This window comes from Phyllostomus hastatus, unplaced genomic scaffold, assembly GCF_019186645.2.
Source record: "Phyllostomus hastatus isolate PE091 unplaced genomic scaffold, TTU_PhHast_1.1 phas_contig_40, whole genome shotgun sequence".
Classification (NCBI taxonomy): domain Eukaryota; kingdom Metazoa; phylum Chordata; class Mammalia; order Chiroptera; family Phyllostomidae; genus Phyllostomus; species Phyllostomus hastatus.
Genome location: NW_025333872.1, coordinates 68,016,569 through 68,036,923, shown reverse-complemented (window position 1 = coordinate 68,036,923; position 20,355 = coordinate 68,016,569).

Genomic DNA, 20,355 nt, shown 5'->3' with positions numbered 1-20,355 from the left:
TTGCCCTAGATTCTATGGATAAGTGATCTTGAAAATAAGAAAATGAAATACTGTAAACTTTTTGGCTATTAGAACCCTTAGATTACAGGAATACACTTTTTGTTCTTCTCCTGGCCATGCTTTTTAAAATTGTTTTAAGAAGACATATGGCAGACCTATCTCATTTTACTAACTAAATTAATGCAGATAGTGTAGAAACCAGAATAACAGAATAAATTACACACATACACAGGCAGAGACAAAGTCATTATTCTCAAGAAATTTACATTTTAATTGGGGAGCAAATAATAAGCCACATAGGTATGTTTGTATATACGTACACACCATGTAACAGTCCTTCTAGGTCTATGTGATTGTGACTCTCCAAAACATTCCGAATGCAAGTGTTAAATAATGTGGTTCCATTTCAAAGAAAAGTAGTTTATTTGGGGCCAGGCCAGTATTCTAAAAATTGAAGAAAATTTGTCTCATATCGACTGTATGATGGTTGAAAAACCATCACCAGTATTGGAAGACAATTCTCCATGGATCTCTTGTATTTCTACTTGTCTATGAGCAAGGCACTAACTTCTCTCTTTTCCAGACTATACTTTCAAGGCTCTGTGTTAAACAATCTTGAAAGAGCCTTGGGAGCTAAAGATAGCATTTCCATTTGAACAAAGGGGAGGCTTGCTTACTGTTTAGGAAGACAGAGATAGTGTCTCTCTCCTGAACAAAAGGCAGACTGGCTTGAGTTCCCACAGCTCAGACTCGCTCTCCTGTAACAACACCCACTGTGTGAGCAAGCATTACCTGATGCTGTTAGGCTTATGAGAACTGGGGCTAGGAAACCAGCACACGATATGCCAATGCTCATACTGCTTGCTGTCCCCAAGTGATAGTCTTTATCCCTCTTACCAAGGAGTTTTCATCTTCTACCAGCATCAATGCAACTGTGGCCAGCTAATTGGTCAGCTTGCAAGTAGGCTAAAGGCTAAATCTCTAATTTTTCAAGGTGATTAAAAACCAACTGCTCAGTTTTACTCTCTGAGATGGCAATATTAGACTATATTTTTAGAATGAAATATAAAATTAAATTTACGTGTTGGTTCATGGTATAGCATTACCTATATTTAGTGATTTTTTTATATTTATCAATAATAGAATTGCTTCAAACCAAGTTCATTTTAATCTATCAATATATGATATAAATAGCCTTTGTCATGCAGTAGATCAGTTAGATACATCTAAGAGTATTTTTCATTATTTTTACAAATAATTAAGTCCTTCCTCCAAAGATCATACAATTATTCTTTCTATATTTACACATTTGAAGTCATTTCTGCAACCAAAATAAATATACAAAGCCTTCTGAGAACGAAACAAAGTGTTAATCCAAATGACATCAGAGCTTTGATTCTCATTCAATATTAATTTACTTCACCAAATTAATGCAAAGTAATGTAAGAACTAGAATATGAGCATAAATTAAATGAAGAATTAAAGCATAATTGAAAAAATAATTAAATCAAGGACTTCAGGTGTTTTCAAGTGACTGGAAAGGACAGTTTGATTTACTGCTGTATTTAAAATGGATAGACTAAGTAATTTGTCTTAAAGTGTTTTATTCCATTTATTAAATTACACAGAGAGAGAAAGGTTAAATAAAGATGTGCACAGCTCCATGTATATTACAGAGCAAACACCCATGTGAACACCCTTCTAAGCTAAGGAACAGAAGAACATCACCTGCACCCAGAAAGCCCCGCCCCCCCCCTCCTCTCCTAATTGCAAGTCTCTCCTTCCCAGCAAAGGAAGCCACACTACCTTCATTTTGAAAGTAATGAGAGAATGTTTTCCTTTGATATTTTACAAATTAAGTCACAATGCACTACAATTTAGTTTTTCCTGTTTTTTTTATTTAAATGAATGCAATCTTTTTGTGTCATTTTGTGATTGGATGGTCACATTCAACATTACATTTGTGAGATTCATCCCTATTGTTGAATGTAGTTAGCTCATCCATATTCAATGATGATGGAATTTTACTTTATGAACAATATACTTATCCATTCTACTGCTGATGAAAACTTATTTTTTAATTGTGGCTATTATAAATCTTGATATATGAACATTCTGGTATATATCTCTTGGTACACATATGCATACCTAGAAAGAAAATTGCTGTTTTGTATGGGGTGTGTATCTTCAAACTTAATAAATAATGCCAAACTATTTCCCAAATGGTTGTGTCATTTTGTTACAGGGTGCCGCCAAGAGGGGGGCCCCAAATAGGGATTTGGAGTGGGGTCCAGAACTCAAGGTGTTCAGGAAATATTAGAATGTCCTCACACCTTCCCCCACAGGTGTGAGCTGGGGGAAGGGACACATGGAGCAGGGCCACTGAGAGCTGTTTTGCATAGTAACAGCCTTGCAGCTAACCTCTGGTGTGGTCATTTAACATATCTATAACCTTTAACTGGTCACATAGATATGTTAAATAGCTGTGGCCATGCTCTAAACCAGGGGGATGGAAGTAACTTCCCCCCAAGATGTAACTAGGAGGCAACTCCCCCTGGTTGCAGCACCTGCATGAGAGCTTGGAGAAGATTGGCTACATGACACGGGGCCATGCCTGCCCAGACTCACAATGGAAGCCCAGTAAAGCTAGAAGGATATGAGAGTGCTGGCAAGTGTGATCAATTGTGGGAGTTGGAAATGGGGCTGCAGAGGAAGACTGGTACGGGGATTTAAACCCAGACTTGGCAGCCATTGGAGAGAGAACCATGTGGCTTTGCCAGAGTGGGGACTCTCTCGGCCATTGTTCAGAGAGGACCACAAGGCTGTGGCAGTGAAGGAGAGCCACACGGGTTGGCCAGAGTGGGGACCCCCACAACTTTAGTAGGGGGAATCACCACCCAGCTTTAGCAGAGATCCTGGCGACACAGCTGATGGTTCTGGGAACCGAGGAAGGCTACCAGCCAAGATGGATTAATGGGAAGAACCAGAGGCTTCCTGAGCCAAAGACTTCTATTTCTTTTCCTGAGATATGGCACCCCAGACTGGCCAAAGGGGGAAGGAAGGACTGTGTGTGTTTGTGGGTGTTTTAAGGGACTTTGGGATTTTGATGAAGACATTAGGTCATTACTTTAAGTTGGTATAGCATTAAATAAACATTTCCTTTCCTTTTCATGAATCTCTGGCATTGAGAGATGTCTTTCTTATAAGGTGGCAGACACAACGAACCTGGGGGGGTTCCTTTTGGTAATAGTATATTGCCCTTGCCCACCCCCCACCCCCGCCGTGTTCTGTAACAATTTCCCCCTCCTCTCAGTTGTGTGAGAGATTTCTCACTGGGCCGTAGTCTCACAAGTTCTTACTATTGTTCATCATTATCGTTTTTTATCAGCTCCGATTTTGAACAGGAGTATTACATGGTGGTTTGAGTATGCATTCTCAAGATTACTCATGAGGTTGAACAAGGTTTTCTACTTTTTGGCCATTTGTATAACTTTTTTGTGTGAAGTAACATGTCAAGAATTTTGCCCATTTTTACATTGGGTCGTTTATTGATTTACACAATTTTACATTTTAATGTACTTTATATTTTCCTGTTTGAATATGCTTTTTGGATCTTATTTAAGTGACTCACTGTGATAATGCCTTTGAGATGTTTTATTGTCTTCACCTTCCATATTTAGACCTGCAATCCACCAAGTATTGTTTTTTCCCCATATAAATATCCAGTTGACTCAGCCACCACTTATTGAGACCATTTATTTAAAAGACTGTACTTTTTTTCCTACTGTACAGAAGAGCTACTAGTCACAAAATAATTGTCCGTATATGAATGGATTTATTTCAATATGAATTTTAGACCCCAGAAGACATCATTGTTGTATGCAACCAATATTCCTCAGTGATTCTCAAAGTGTGGGCCCCAGGCCAGCAGTATTAACATGATCTGGGAACTTGTTAGAAGTGCAAATTCCCACCCTGACATATTGAATCAGAAATCCTGCTATGGGACCTCACAGTGTTTTCTGGCCAGACTCTCAGGTGACTCTAATTTATACTAAAACACTTCAGTATAAATTCCAAATTTAGTGTAAAACCTAGAATCATTACTCTAGACTTATGCACATTATTTATCATTTTATTGTTCTTTATTCCTTCTTGTATCTCTGTATTTCCATATATAATAATTTTCCTCTTACTTAAATAAGCTATTTTAATATATCCTTTAGTGCATATCTAAGGATTATAAATAACATTTTTTATTTGCCTCAAAGTCACTTTATTACACTTTAACTCTTAACAAATATTTTTGCTGGGTATAAGATTTTAGATTAACAGCCATTTTCTTTCAGCACTTTAACTATTTTAATCTATTTTTTCTGACTTTTATTATTTCTCATGTAAAGGTAGCTATTAATCTTTTTATTATTCCTTGAAAAGTAATCACTATTTTTCTCCAGCTGATTTTTTTTGGCATTGTTTTCACTTTTAGCAATTTTGCTCTACTTTTTTTATCACTTTGCTCTTTTACCACTCTTATTCTTTTCTTACTTTATAGATTTTTTAAAAATCCTGCTTGGGCCTCTTAACTAGGTTTTGATGACTCTCTTTTGGAAGGATCTAAGTCACAATGTAGCATCTTCAAATATTGCTTGGGCTTCATTTTCTTTCTCCTCTGACTCTGGAATTCAGTAACACATGTGTTACATCTCCTCACTGTGTCTTCTATATCTCTTAATGTCTCTTCTGCATTTTTCATCATTTTTTCTCTCCATCTTTCATTTTGAATATTTTTTTTCTAACCCACTTTCAATTCAATAAGTCACCTTCAACAATTGGTAATCTACTATTCTGTCTTTTGTCTCTTCATTGAATTCTTAATTTATATTTTTTAATTCTAGGATTTCTACTTAATAGGCACACAAACATCAGTTATGTTGTGATTAGCAACCTTACTTTTTGTCTCCTTGAACATAAATGTAGTGATTTAAAAGTCTTTAATAACTTCAATACCTGGGTTCCTGGTGGAGCTGCTCTATTATTTTACCCATTACTTATGCTAGTTTTATTTATGTTATATTATATTTTTTAGTATCTTGCTTTATATCCTGGTCATTACATCTACAAAATTATTTATAGGATAAATCAAGGCCTAAGCTGTAATATTGTCTTCCTCCAAAGAGGTTTTACATTGGCTTCTACCAGTCACCTGGGACCACTAGCACGCATGGACAATTGGGTACTAGAACTTCAGATCCACTTAATCCTATTACAGGGAATGAAATTATTTGCAACAGAACTGCAGTTTCTTTGAGGAGAAAGTACACTTCCACTATGCTTCAGTGGTCCAGGACCCTGATACCTGTCCTGTAGACTTTCAAAGCTGCCACAAGTGCTGGTCAGCCTCTCAAACTCTAAGCTCTTCTCTCCTCAATTATAAAATGCTTCTGAGGGAAAAATGGACCCAAATGCTGGGCTTCCCTTCTCTGGTCCCATGGTGTTGGCTCTCTGATATCTTAGGCAATGTTTGCTTTTGTTGATTTTCCCTTCTAGATGTCTTCAGTAAGAGTATTGAGCTCCAAAATACCTAAACGGAGTTTTTTTTCAAAAGAGACTGCAAAATAACTCAAACCAATTTCTAAATTTTCTCATTACTGATGAACAATTTTTGAATGTTGGAGATCATAATTTTATATCTATATCTGTATTGTATAATTAATAGCTATATGAAACTATTTTACCAACAGGAACTATGTCTGCATTATTAAATCACTACTAGGAGTATATGTTTATGAAAAAGCAAAAATTTTCATAAGAATTAAAACATATTCTAAATCTCCCTTTAGTATTTATTTCTCCAGTGCTTTTTACCTGATCAGCAAGTTAAACTCACAAATGACAGCTAATCCCAAAAGTACAGGATAATGTTTACGAGCTTAAAATTAACTAAAATTAGGAATTTTTATTCATTTTTTAAAATTTTGAGATAATTTTTAGATTGAGATGCAGTTTTACAAAATAACACAGAGAGACCTCATGCACTCTTAGCTCAGTTTCTCCCAATGGTAACATATGATAATCAGGATATTGCCATTGATACAGTCACGAGACATAATATTTTAACCACCACAAGAATCCCTTATGTTGCCCTTTTTTAGCCCCACCCACTTCTATAAACTCTGCATAACCTCAGACCTAAAAGACCAGTGCTCCTAATGTCTATAAATTCATCAAAGACTTCAGCATTTCCTTCCTTCTGCAATTACATGATTCATAACTAGTCGTCTCAACACAGGAAAGCACTGAGAGAAAACTGAAGTCATGTCTTCACAGTCTTCATTGTCATAACCATAGTTCACAATCTCCATTGTGTTAGTTAATAGGCAAAATTCTTCCTTCCAGAAGTGTATTTTGTGGGGGCTTTGTCCTTTTTTAATTTTTGTATCTAAGTAGTACTACAGATAAGTTAAAGATTAGTATTAGGACATTGTCTTGGAAAACATTGTGTAGACTAGGTGTTTCAGACAGGACTGACAAATTCTCATTTCATCTCAGTGTTGTGATTTCACACCTTCACAGAAGCCAGTAATAAAAAATTGATCCAGCTATTCCCCTGACGATACAGATGCTTCCCAGGGACCCTGTCAAATGCACTGGAGTGATTGTATTGTTCTCCTTTCTTTCTGAAAAGTAAATGCAATCCTAGAAATGTTCCTATTACATCTGATTAGTCTGACAAATTTTATGTGAAAGTATAACATATATTGTATATGACTATTTTAATATTATTTCATATCTCAGATCTATATTAATTTTATTTATTTTACTTTATTTTTCAGAGTTACATTGTACTTTTAATGAAGGCTAAAAGTATTTCCTAAAAGGGATATAATTTGCCTAGATCACTTAATTTCCCATGTCAGTAGTTCTAATATAGTTATACAGGTGAAACTAGATGAAAATAATTATCAACAGCCACCCTAAGGAAAAACATTTCATAAAAGGTTTCAGGGCATGTGTGTGTTTGTGAGTGTGTGTGTGTAGATTTAAAAAGTGATGAAGGTCTGGAGGGATGGTTATGAGCCTTGGCTGTTTTCTTTTTTTTTTTTTTAGATTTTATTTGTTTATTTTTAGATAGGGAAGGGAGAAAGAGAGAGAGAGAGAAACATCAATGTGCGGTTGCTGGGGGTCATGGCCTGCAACCCAGGCATGTACCCTGACTGGGAATCAAACCTGTGACACTCTGATTTGCAGCCTGCGCTCAATCCACTGAGCCACGCCAGCCAGGGCTGAGCCTTAGCTATTTTCAACACAATCGGCAGCAATGTGCTCACTCCCTGGGTAGCAGTTTGGTACACACAAGTAACACTAACTCCCCTAAAATACATCCTCCAATTTCTGATAATAAAGAGCCTACAGGTTGAAGATACTTCAATACGTAAACATGTGGAAAACTACTATTTTCCTGAATTTCGCGGAGTTGTCATTTCTTAAATGAATGCAGTTGTATCCAGTCTGGTCGATGGCAGTGAGCATGCCCGTGACTAAATGCCACCCTGTTGGCACTGCCTCATCAGGAGATAAGAACAGATTCAGTTCTGCCTCATTGCTTTTGTTGTGAGCCATGTAATTTCAGTCGTAACACATTTTCATACCAACTGCTCAAACCTGAATCTTTCATTTTCTCAAGTGATTTTGTTCTCACAAATACTGACAATCCTGTTATTGCACTTTATTGTTAATAATCATCTAAGAGGGCCTACATTTGTTTTAATGGAACATAATTAGATAAACTTCACAACAGAAGTAAATTTTCTACAACAAACCCATGAAAACCAAGTGCACCTTGCCTGTGAGGCGCAACGCTCAGCACTCATGAAATGCTCAAAAGGCCACCAGTGAAAAGTGGAAGAAAAGTATAACTTGCGATGTTTAAACAAAAACAAAATCCCGATGTCTGCCATCTATAGGCCAATATTTTAAGTGGAAACAATCTACATAATGTACATGTGAAATATTTTAGGTTCTTGAAAGCAGCTGTCTTAGACATTTTGCTCAATGTGTTATGAATTGGTTTTCTCTGATAACTTTTGCAGTTCAACTAAATCACCCTTTGAAAGTGTTTCTGAGGTTGTAATTGGTTTGCTTCTTCTCAGGCTGCAGTTACAGACATGTGCCTTTCCCAAGCTGTTTCCCCCTGACTTAAAAAAAGAAACAAAACACCTTGAAACTGTCCAGCTGAAATGTGTTGATGAATTACTAAGATGGCATTTATAGTGATACAGAGTGCTTTAAAAAATCAATCTGGTAAGTCATAGATTGATCCTCACATAAAGTTTCAAGACAATGTTGTTTAAAGATGCAAATGGACTTTCAGCCCTTTACTAATTCAATTGTTCTTCACCAAATATTTACTGAGAATGAATTATGATAGAATCTCTGCACTAGCCAACTCTCCTCTCTGCTTCATTTTCAGCTCACCCCTGTAAAGTATTCTGCAGATGAATGGTCTGAATTATTACACTAATTTTGCAAATGACTTAGTCTTAGCATTTTATTGTCAAGGTCATGTTTTCTAGTTTATGATGAGAACAGATCTATAAATTTTAAGAAGTTCTTTGGGATAATAACCAACACTGGTTGTACTGTGGCCTTTCATACTGATGCTGTAACTAAAAAGGTATTCCTTTAGCATCCTTTTAAGGGCAGCTCAGTTTTTCTCAACCTCCCAAAACAGGTTTCCTGTTTTAGATAATGCACCATGAACCCATAGATAGGACGGGCCTTTGACTTTTGTGCAATCCCTGGACAGCTTACTTTATCCAATATTCTTCCATTAAAAAAACACTCAGAAAGATAGAGTGAGTTATAAGAATGCAACCTGGAATCGTACTCACAGTTATATGTGTGAAAATAAACAATTTCCAAATGTCAGTACTTTAGGATTTAGTGGTAGCAATGGATGTAACACACCTCACACTCGATTATTACAAAGCGTGTCTGTTGGTTCTCTGTAATTAAGAGCTCTCAGCCTGGGCTTCATCAGTTGAAGTGAAGCTTAGCTAGTTGTGTCTGAATAATTAGATGTCTTTGATAATAGTCCTTTTGATAACAATTTTCTCTTTAGCAGTGTCAGCAGCCACCTTCCTTTCTCTGCCTCAGATTGACCCAGCTCCTCACAAGGATCCAACCTTGGCTTCTTCTGAAGATTCTGGCTCTTCTCAGCTTCCCAGATCAATCAAAACAAAAGTAAGCTATCAATCCAAGTGTCCAAATTCAAATGTCATTAGGGACCCAGCTGCAGGGTATCTTAAAATTTAAAGCAACCTGTGTTACCACACCCCACAGGGAGTGTTGGTAACTGTGGCAAACTTGAGAGCACACTCAGCATCCAGGCATTTTGATTTTTTTTTTTTTGGCACATCGTGCAGAACATCAAAACATCGGCTGGGCTGCCATTGTGCAACCTTTGACATTGACTAACATGGCATGTTCTGCCTAAGCTATCCCTCTGTGATGCTGCAAACCTGAGAATTTTGGGACCACTGCAGCCCTGGATGCTCAAATTGTGCTATCCTACTGACCTCCCCCAACCTCAGTCACTGTAGCTACCATACTCCCTGGAACAGGGTGTGCTAGAACATCTGTATACTCCCTAACTCACAACATCTCAGAACTCCCTTACATTTGACCCAGAGGGGAACCCAGTCCACAGGACTGAGCTATGAAGCCTGTCCCAAACCCTTGCATACTCACTGTCCCTCTAGTATTCTGCTTTGCTTGTTCTAGTTGCTCTCCTTGTGGTTATGACATCTCCTTGTATTTGTAACCAGGCACCAGGCCTCAATAGACAATTTCACCAGAAGATGACCATGAGCTCTTTGACTTCTGAATGCTCTCCTACCAGTGTAAGGCCTAGAGGCTGCACCCTGACTACCTGAACATGCAGCCAGCCCTCAACACCTACTTACTGCTTCCATAAACTCCTTCACATTAGCACCTGGAGCCCAACAGCATCCCAGAGATCCAGCTCCAACTTTCTCACTGTATCCAACCAGTAGTGTTTCTGAGTCCACCAATTTAAGGGATAATGTAACTTAAAGAAGCCAGACTAGGCATTTAATTTGACACTCACTGGATAATGACAGTTTCCTTTCCATTTTAAGAAATGATGGAGAGCTTGGTGTTGGCCACCAGCTGGAAAGACACTCATAAAGTACTGAAGAGGGTACTCTTCCTGCAAAAGCATGGACTCAGTCATACTGTTAGCTACCCATTTTCACACTACTTGATTACAAAAGTTAAGAGACTTATTTACTATAAATACTCTCACACCTCAGCAACTTTACAGCATATACCTATCAAGTTACTATGGAAAAACATTAGAACAGCTGTCACAGTGAAGCAAAACATAATAAGAAAATAACGTTATGATAAGAAAAAACTGTTAGTAGTGATTCTCCCAAACAAGAGTTTTCAAACTGTCTATCACTAGAACACTAATCACTGAAAATAATATCTTATGCCTCTCTTCTGATCCTGTGATCCTCTAAAAGCTACAAAACAGGACTAAAAATAGTTGCAAGTTTTCTGGGAACCAAGTTACAAGAGAATGTCAGAAGAGTTTGATATAAAGTCACTGTGGAGCAGCAGAAATAAAATACTGGTGTTATGATTTCAAAATTAATCAATAAATGACTTCATAAGGCTATAAGAATTCCTAAAATATAAAACAACTGAGGTAAGAAAAACAATTCCCAGCCAAAGCCTTCAAAACTCCCTGTGCTTTCTGCAAATGGATGTACTCACTCCCCCCTATAATCATTATACATGTTCTCCCAGTGGCACCCATTACAACTTGCTCACAGCCTCAGAGTGGAGCTCAAGTCCAAGATGTGGTCAGGCTTCCCATCAGAAGGAGCCATAACTTTGAGAGAGCTTTGACATCCAGGGTCCAAGAGCCCTTTGGGCTTGGCCAGTTGAAAGTAGGGTTGCTGCATATAAGGAGGAAAATAACTCCAATAAATTTGAATTTCAGATAAACAACATAAAATTTGTGTATGAATAGCACAAATATGTTCCATGAAATATTAGAGATGTATTAAAAATTTTTTAGTGCAAATGTAACTGAACATCTTAAATTATATCTGGCAGGCCTAGTTGAAAGGTCTGTTGCCTGTAGAGGGAAAGAAAAACCATTAACAGTGAAAAAAAACAGAACCTGTTTTATCAATACCAGAAATGGAAGCAGGGAGGAACCAGGATCAGGAGCTGGTGAGTGAGAGCAGCTGCTTGGCAACAGCACCGCACCTATCAGGTCCTAGGTGATGGAATGTCTGCAGGAGAGTGCAGGACTGTGGGTGGGGTGGAGGCGGGGTGACAGGAAATACAGGTAAGTGGATTCTGGAAGGACTTCCCATGGAACCCTCCGAGGGCGTCTGCAGCCTGGAAAGCCTGACATTTGACTTACCTGATCTAAAGTCTGTGATGGCTTTGACTCTCAGAGGTGGACCACAGTCTCCAGGACATTCCTTTGTCTCATAAATGGGAACAGAGGTATTGGAGAGTTGAAAGTTCAGGGAAATTCAGCAGATGTGTGAGGGGTGTGTCTTTGAGTTCAATGTCAGCCTTTGAAATGTGCTGTGGTTCAAAGGACATGGAAGCTGCAGGTATGACTGTGTCCGATGGCATCCACAAAGAGACCCGTGGGCTTCCTGAAGAAAAGGACTAAAGTTTACTTATACTGACATCTCAACATCTGATACAAACCTGTCTCAAAGGACCTGCTGTGATTGTTTATGTTGATTAGTGTTTTGTGAACATGAGACTAAAAATTTTTTTTCCAAAGAAAAAAAAAGAGGGCCTTAAAGAGCATCAAGAACTATATTTTTGTTTCAAAAATGATTAATAAATCAAAATGTAATTTAGTTATTTTAAAAAGTGGGAAAGTGATCCAGTAAAAAAAAAGTTGCATCTTTTAATTAACATAAAGTTGAAACATTTCACTTTGAACACTAGACATTTTGTGGAAGACCAAACATTCTGTCTGATAGGACACTGCTACCTATGCCCCAGTGGCAGATTTTAATGTTACCACAATTACAGTATTGTATGAATGAGGAATGCCATGTGAAGGAGCACAGAGTGTGTCTCTAGAATCATGTGCCCCCTTACCCTCCCTTCATCTCCCACCACCAGCACAGCACCCTGACCTGGACTGATGATGCGAGACTCACTTTTAGAAACAGCACATCCTTCCAACCAAATGAACGGCATACCTCACAAAGAAGACTGGTGCTTCAGCCTCAGAGACTTAACCCAGAGAAAATCACTTTCAGCATAAAATATTACATTAGACACCATGAGAATAGGAAATAGCGCGAAATTATAGGCATCAGTCAAAGCAGAAACTTTAGCTTATCTCATAAGCTTTATTTTTAACTAGAATGCCCAGACTGTCTGGTTTACATGAAAATTAACTTAGCTGGTATGGCTTAAATCATCTTCTAAAGTTCATTTTACTACTTGTATAAGAATATATTTTAAAACTTTTCAATATTGAGCTTCTCTTAAAGTGTCAAATAATAGATCAACATTATACTAACTCCTATTAGCTGTCATTTTACTTCCACGGAAATGACAAAATGGGATTGTATTCTTAGAAAAAAAAATGTTACCTCTTGCAGAGAAGTCACCAAATTTATAATACTGGCAAGTGTTCAGGTGAAGACAGAGAGATAAGATCAAAGAGGGATATCATGGGGCTTTAAGAAATTTGGCATAATCTTATCTTTTAGTAGGTGTAATGGGTATAAGGGCTTTCTCATAATATTCTATCTCCTATTATGAAACATTCTGTTTTAAATGTTTCATAATAGGCTTTAAATACAGAAAAAAAATTGAATTGCTTTAATCATACACATACTTTGGTGACCTTTATATGCAGGTCAAGGTATGTGATATGCTTTATTTAGTATGATTTTTGTCTGTAGTTGTACGAACACCCAAATTCTCTGATGTTTCTATATTCATCCAGTTTCAAGTCAAAGGAAAATATCTTGATGAGTTATCAAAATGGACTTGAATTTAAAAAATAGTATTGCTTATAGGGTTCTTCAACCTCATAAATCACTCTACCATCCTCTTTCCTCTCCTCCCCTTTAAATTTTTTGAAAGGGCTGTTTAAAATCACCAACTCTGTCAAATGGATATGAGACTTGTTGAGATGATCACTGTGTAGGATATCTAAATGTATAATCATATGCTGTATGCCTGAAACTACTAATATATTATATAACAGCTATAACTGAAAATAAATTAATTTTTAATGAAAACAAATAAAAATTTAAAAAAATAAATAGAATCACTATTTCCTCTCAGTCACCCTCCAATCACCCTCTATTAGGCCCTCTAACTTGCTCCGATGAAGTTGTGCTCATCACACACTAGTGGTTTCCACTAACAAATTCTTGCTAAATATTAATCTCTGTAGCATGTGTACTCTTAATATCCACATCTTTCTTGTCATATTACCCAGTCATCTTTAAGCTTCCATGATCTGATGTTTATTGGGATTCTCTCTTACGAGTCTTGTTTCCACCACTTAAACCATTTTTTCCTTGACAGTTGTATTTCAGGTAATTTTTACCTATAAACCCAGTTTTCTTCACTGTAAAGCTTACTCATTGCAGCGTTACTTGGACCACTTATTGTATCCAAACAATGGAACACCAGGAGCTATTTTAAAATATGAAGTAAGTCAGTTGCAATCATCTGGAAGTATTAAATTACACAAAAGTAACACAGTCCTTTACAAAAAGAATCATCAATATCAATAAATGTGTAGAGAGTAGGAAAAGTTAGAGGAATATGCACTACACTTGGCCAAAAGTTGTTTTGTGGAATGGATTATATAGCAGTTACCTTCTAAATTATGTATTTATATCATGGTGAATTTTATATAAGTGTATATATTACTTTGATAGCTATAAAATATGAAAGAGAAAGTGAGAAATAGGGAAATAGACTTCACTGTGTTGTCAGATTGATTAAATGATATAACATTTGGTGTTGTCTATGGTATATGTAAGCCTACTACAGATATTAACTATTATTATTACCTTATTACACCTGTGTGGTTTCATTACTCTTCTCCGAATCCTAAAATGTTTGTGTTTGTTGGGCTGCATGTCAGTCTTTTCCTGTCACTTAATACACCTCCCTCCCACTCCCATGCCAGTGATTCACACCCCTTTAGCCAAATTGCCCTGAGGAGCTCCAGACCCCTACCACGGTCTCAAGCATAATTTTACTTATAGATCCTTCAGGCCTAAAAATGCAACAAGAATAAAACTGAAGTCATCAACTTGACTTTCTGTAAGTACTCAGCCTTTGGGCTCCCTGTTTCAGTGATTTGTACCATTATAAAGCCATTGCATAAGCCAAAAACCTGAAGGTCAACCACTATTATGCCACTATCCATCACAACTGATCTCTGGTCCAGTCAATTCTTCCCCTTTATCTACTTCATCCACTTCCATCTAGAGCCCATCCACTTCCATTCAACCCCATTGCCATTCCCTAGGTCAGGCAGGGCCTTTATTACATCTGTAACCACCTCATATTGGTCTCATGTCTCAGCTGTGTGCCATTCTAACCCATTCATCAAGAAGCATTTATTGAAGAGAGTTCACAGCTAGAGGTGAGGAAAATAAGTAAACTTGGGATCACAACATTGTTTGCCATGAGTATGAGCTTAATTATTCTTATTTCATGTAATGTCATACATGCATTATTCACATTCAATATTTTAAGAACATAAGCACTTCAATGCAATCATATTCTAAGATGATGATGATATGATAGTGATAGTATGGGGAGGGAGTGAAGACACAAAGCAGATGAAAACCAGCTTGGAGTGGGACTGAGTGATTTCAGGGAAGGCTTTCTGGAAGAAGTGGCATTTGAACTAAAATGCAAAAGATGAGTAAGTACTGACTGGACAAAGATGAAAAGAAGTGTCCGAGGCAAGAAGCAGCATTTTCAATGTTCTAGAGGTCAGTCTCCTTAGCATGAAACATTCTGCTCTAGTGTGGCTGAAATTTGGTGTCAGGGTTATAAAAACAGATACAGATCCCTATAACCTTTGTAAGGTTATTAGACTCTGTACTACAGAGAATGGAAGCCACTGCATGATTAAAAGCAAGAACATCACATAATAAGATAGTTACTCTGTCCAGTGATGTGAATGCCAGCCTTTCAACCAGAGTGCACTTTGTATCTGCTCCTTAAGATCTTGCAATAGATTTCTATTTCCCTCAGTTTAAAGTCCGAGTATTATCTGCCACTGCTAACTTCTCTACTCACTTCTCTTGCATTCTCTTGGCTTCAGCCTCTTAACGCATCCTTGAAAGCAAAAACACCACACAGTTTTTCTACTAGAGGCTTGGTACCCTCTGTTCCACCCACACTTGGCTCCCAGTCCTGGGGCATTGTTGTATCCCTCTTCACTGTGGTGGTAACCACTACTAATCATTCCAGACTCGTCTTAAAATCCACCTCATTCTGCAACCCATCCCTCTCTGTCCAAGTGCTGATCCGAGCTCTGTAATGATAACACTGTATATCTTATTGTATTACATATCAGTCCCAGTGTAATTGTATGCTTTCATGTTTTTATCTTGCTTCCTTGTGTGCATAGTTGTGTCAAGTTAGGGCTTTATCTTGTAATGCTATAAATATATTTTGAATGAATGAATAACAACATTTGGTTTTCTAGTTTAGACAGTATACCAGGTTTCTTAAGGAATTCAAAAGCTTGAATAAATGTATCAAATTAATATTATAGTAGCAGCTATTTAAAACATGTAAAAAATATGTCCTGGCTGGTGTGGCTCAGTGGACTGAATGCAATCCTGCAAATCAAAGGGCTGCTGGTTCGATTCCCAGCCAGCACACATGCTTGGGTTGCAGGCCAGGTCCCCAGTAGGGGGTGTGTGAGAAGCAACCACACATTGATGTTTCTCTCCCTCTCTTTCTCCTTCCTTTCACCCTCTCTAAAAATAAATTTTAAAAAATATTTTTAAAAATAAAACGTAAGAAATACAATAGCTTTATGAATTATATGATAGAAATTGCATTAGTAGGAGTCAAGAAATCATATATTAGTTATGTCTATCTTACTTGCCATGCTATTAGGTTAAGCTGTTTAATTCTCTTAACCACTTTTTCCTTACTTATAAAATAATGGTGTATGGTTAGATAATTTCTAACATTTCTTTCAAATTCAAAATCCCCTATTCAGATAATGACATTAAGTGTAAATAAAACCTATATGAAGTTCAATTGTTTCCTACACTATTTATCTAGCAATATGGTTTCTTTACTTCTATTCAGTTGTATAAAATGGAGTAAAGGAAAAAATACATATCTTTATAAGCCATCAGGGCTTGACTGAACATCTTGCACACTTTTCTGATAAATTGGTTTGTTTTTGTGATTTTGTACCAAATGGAAAATGTAATTCTTAAATAAAATTGAAGTGAAAGACAATTTGTCTCAACTGTAAATGGTGTTTTGAAACTTACTCCTAAGTCTACTCTCTGTGATTCAATTCTAATCACTATGATTCAACTTTATATAGAAATTCACTTATCAATTGAATGGTCTTTTTCTCTGACTCCCTGCATCTTATTAGTACCTTTCCATGCATTACCTTCTTTGAGTAGAACAATGTGAAAGCTAGTATGGATAATTTCTAATGTTAGTTTTATACTTCTTCAAACGAGTATGATTTAACACCAGTACATTGCCATCTGGCTACACATCTAAAATTCCCAGTTTTAGATGAACAAGGTAATGTCACCTTTGAGAATTTATCCACAAACTGTCAGGGCAAAATTAAAAGCAATTCATCACAAGAGCATACAGACTGTCTTAGTAGAATGGGCATTGATTATGTACCATTTAAAGCAAACATGACTCACACTTGAATGGAAATCAATGGACTCTATCTGTATAATAAGAATGATCCTCTCCTTACTGCCTCACGAAATGGAGCCATGAAGGTGGTTGGGGAGAGCAAGGTGCTGCATATTTCCGACAGCACTGTATTACAACTCTGGAAAGTGGAGGGTGGTCCCAAGGATCTGTGGCCAAGGAAACACCAGACACAGAGCTGCATGTTCGCCCCACCCCACTTAGCTCGCAGCTTTCCATAAGAGGGAACTGAAGAGGGAACATTGTACAGTGCTGACCCCAGGAAGTTCCAGGGCCTTTCCAGGGAAGAAGCAGCCTGCACTCAGGGGAGTGTCTGGGTCAGGGGCAGAGGAGGCCCCTTCTCCCACTATGGACTAGGTGGTGTGTATTCCTTAGGGCAAAAGCATAAATTATGTACACTAAAAGTGTTAGGTGAGCCCTGGCTGGTGTGGCTCAGTGAACTGCATGCAGGCCTGTAAACCAAGGGGTCACTGGTTCGATTCCCAGTCAGGGCACATGCCTAGGTTGTGGGCCAGGCCCCTAGGTGGGGGCACGTGAGAGACAACCACACATTGATATTTCTCTCCCTCTCTTTTTCTTTCCCTTCCCCTCTCTCTAAAAATTAATAAATAAACTCTTTTTAAAAATCTTTTTTAAAAATCTTTTTTAAAAAGTGTTAGGTGGCATGTATCCCTCGTCATCCCTTCACAACAATGAGAATTTCACTCGGGTTCTCCCAGTGCTGCTATGATACACTCACAGATTCCCCACTAGCATTTTTAACACAGGAAAAGATAAATTATCAGATTCTGCATGGTGTATTATATAGCACTAGAGCGATGAGAGCAAAGGCCTTAAATCCTGTCAGCACCATTTATTAGATGTTGTAAACCTTTTATGGTTTATACAGACAATTGAGTATTGCAGTGTGACAAAATGAGAAACCACCATGGTGCCTAAAAAAGCTCTTTGGGAAATCTGTATTAAGCAAACCTTACACCAATCATGGTAGCAGTTGCTTTGACTAAAATGCTGACTGTAATTCTATGTAGTTTTTCCCACAGAAATTGTTTAGTGTATTAAATAGAGTAAATTTAGAAAAAACTGCTGATTTTAACCCTCATTTCTCTTATTTTTATTTATTTTTTCTATTATCAATTATAATATTACACATATTATTGAACTTCCTGTGAGCTTATCGATAGAAGAAAGAGAAAAATCTATGTTGATTATTTTAGACTTCATAATTGTTTCTTATCCTTTTTTGGTAGTCTCTCAAGGTAATAAAATATATTACCCATATTTGAGGTTTTTGGGCTTTTGATACAAGCTACAACCCAAAGTCCAATATTTTGCTTTTCCCCACTTGTTTTTTGTCCAAATTCAGCTGCACTTTCTTTTGTCCTTACTTGTTTATACCTTGAAGTACTTATTTGATTCTTTCTAACAGTGTACCTTCTGTGTATTTTTTACCTATGACAGGATTACAAGCTTTTAAAGGGAAGTGCCTATTACATTTTCATCTTCATATTTATCACATCCACAAAAAAATGGTACTCTCCAAAGACACAAAACTCAATATTTTGTGTCTAATTGAACTGAGTTTAACCAAACCAGTCCAAATTTTCATTTAAATAAAAACAGACTTCCAATCCAAGGTGGTAGCCTAGGCAAACACTGCTCACCTCCTTGTACAACCACATCAAAGTTACAACTAAAATATAGAACAACAATCACTCAGAATCATCAGAAACCAAGTTGACCAGAAGTCTGGCAACTACTGAATTAAAGTAACTGCATCATCCAAATGCGTAGGAGGGCCAGAGATGCAAAACAGGCTGGTCCTACATCCATGTATGGAGGATAAAAATTTGGAAGGGATATCTTGGGAGTGAGGGGTTGTAGCTCCACACAGGACCCATGGCCCAAGGTTACTGTGCCAGGAATGTAAGTCCCCATAACTATAACTTCTGGCTGCAAAAACCAGTGGAGATTGAGTCAGTGGAAGAAACTTCTGGAATCCCAAACTGGCACTCTCTCTGAGCACCAGCACCAGAGTCACAGCTTGAATACCACCAGTAGCATACAAGTATCCAGCATTAAGGTGTGAGCTGGAAGGTAGCTTTCTCCCAGACTGAAAGGTGAGCAGAATCCATTGTCCTATTTCTAAGCCCTCTCCACACAGAGCTACAAAGCCAGCAGGCAGGTACTGTATCTGAGACTCCATAAACCTGACTAACACTGGTTGCCCTGCCCTGGAGATTCCCTGAGACACCATCCCACCCAAAGTACAGGCTGACCCAAGGTGTTAATCATGACTTTTCCATATGAAGGCTGATCTTGGCTAAGTTTCACAACTTCCTAAATCCTATCAAACAAGCAGCAGCTGGCCTCAGCAAGCCCCAGACCCAGCACAACAGGAGCCAACCTGATTTCACAGCTTGGCTTTGTCTGGGAATCTACAAGCCCAGCACAAGTAGTAGCCATCTCAGATTGCTTTATACCACATACAGGTTGGCCCCAGGCAGAACTAAGGTGGGGGCTGACCTTGGATGGTACCACCAGGGAAAATGCAGATCCTGCCCACCCAGTGGACAGCTACAGACCACGTTGGAACACCACCATCCTGCCCCTGCACAGCTGATTCTCCACAGAGGGCAGAGGTTAATGGCCAGTGGTCACAGCCAGTCCTTGGAGCTGATGGGCCTGTGTAAATTCCTCCTAAGACCTGCCAAATCAATAAAGGTTCAATTACAAGAGGAGGTGTACTCAGCCCACACAGAGGGCACATCTTGAGTACCCAGCATGGGTGTTAGGGGACGTTATGCCACTGGACCCTATAAGACACCTACTAAATTAGGCCACACCACCAACACACAGAGTAAAGCAGCTCTACCTAATACATGGAAACAAACATGGGGGGGGGGCTGCCAAAATGAGGAGACGAAGAAACATGACCTAAATGACAGAACAGATCAAAACTCCAGAAAAAGAACTAAAACAAATGGAGATAAGCAACTTATCAGATGCAGAATTCAAAACACTGGTTATAAGGATGCTCAAGGAAATTAGTGAGGACCTCAGAACATAAAAAGATCCAGTCAGAAACAAAGGATTCACTAATGGAAATAAAGAACAATTTATGGAGAAACAATAGTAGAGTGGATGAAGCCAAAAATTAAATCAATAAGTTGTAAAACAATGGAAGCAAAAAATGACCAATCAGAAAAACAAGAAGAAAAAGAATTTTAAAAATGAGGATAGTATAAGCAGCCTCTTGGACAACTTCAAGAGGTCCAACATTTGCACCAGAAAAAGAGAAAGAGAAAGAAATTGGAAATCTATCTGAACAAATAATGAATGAGAGAAAACTTCCCTAAT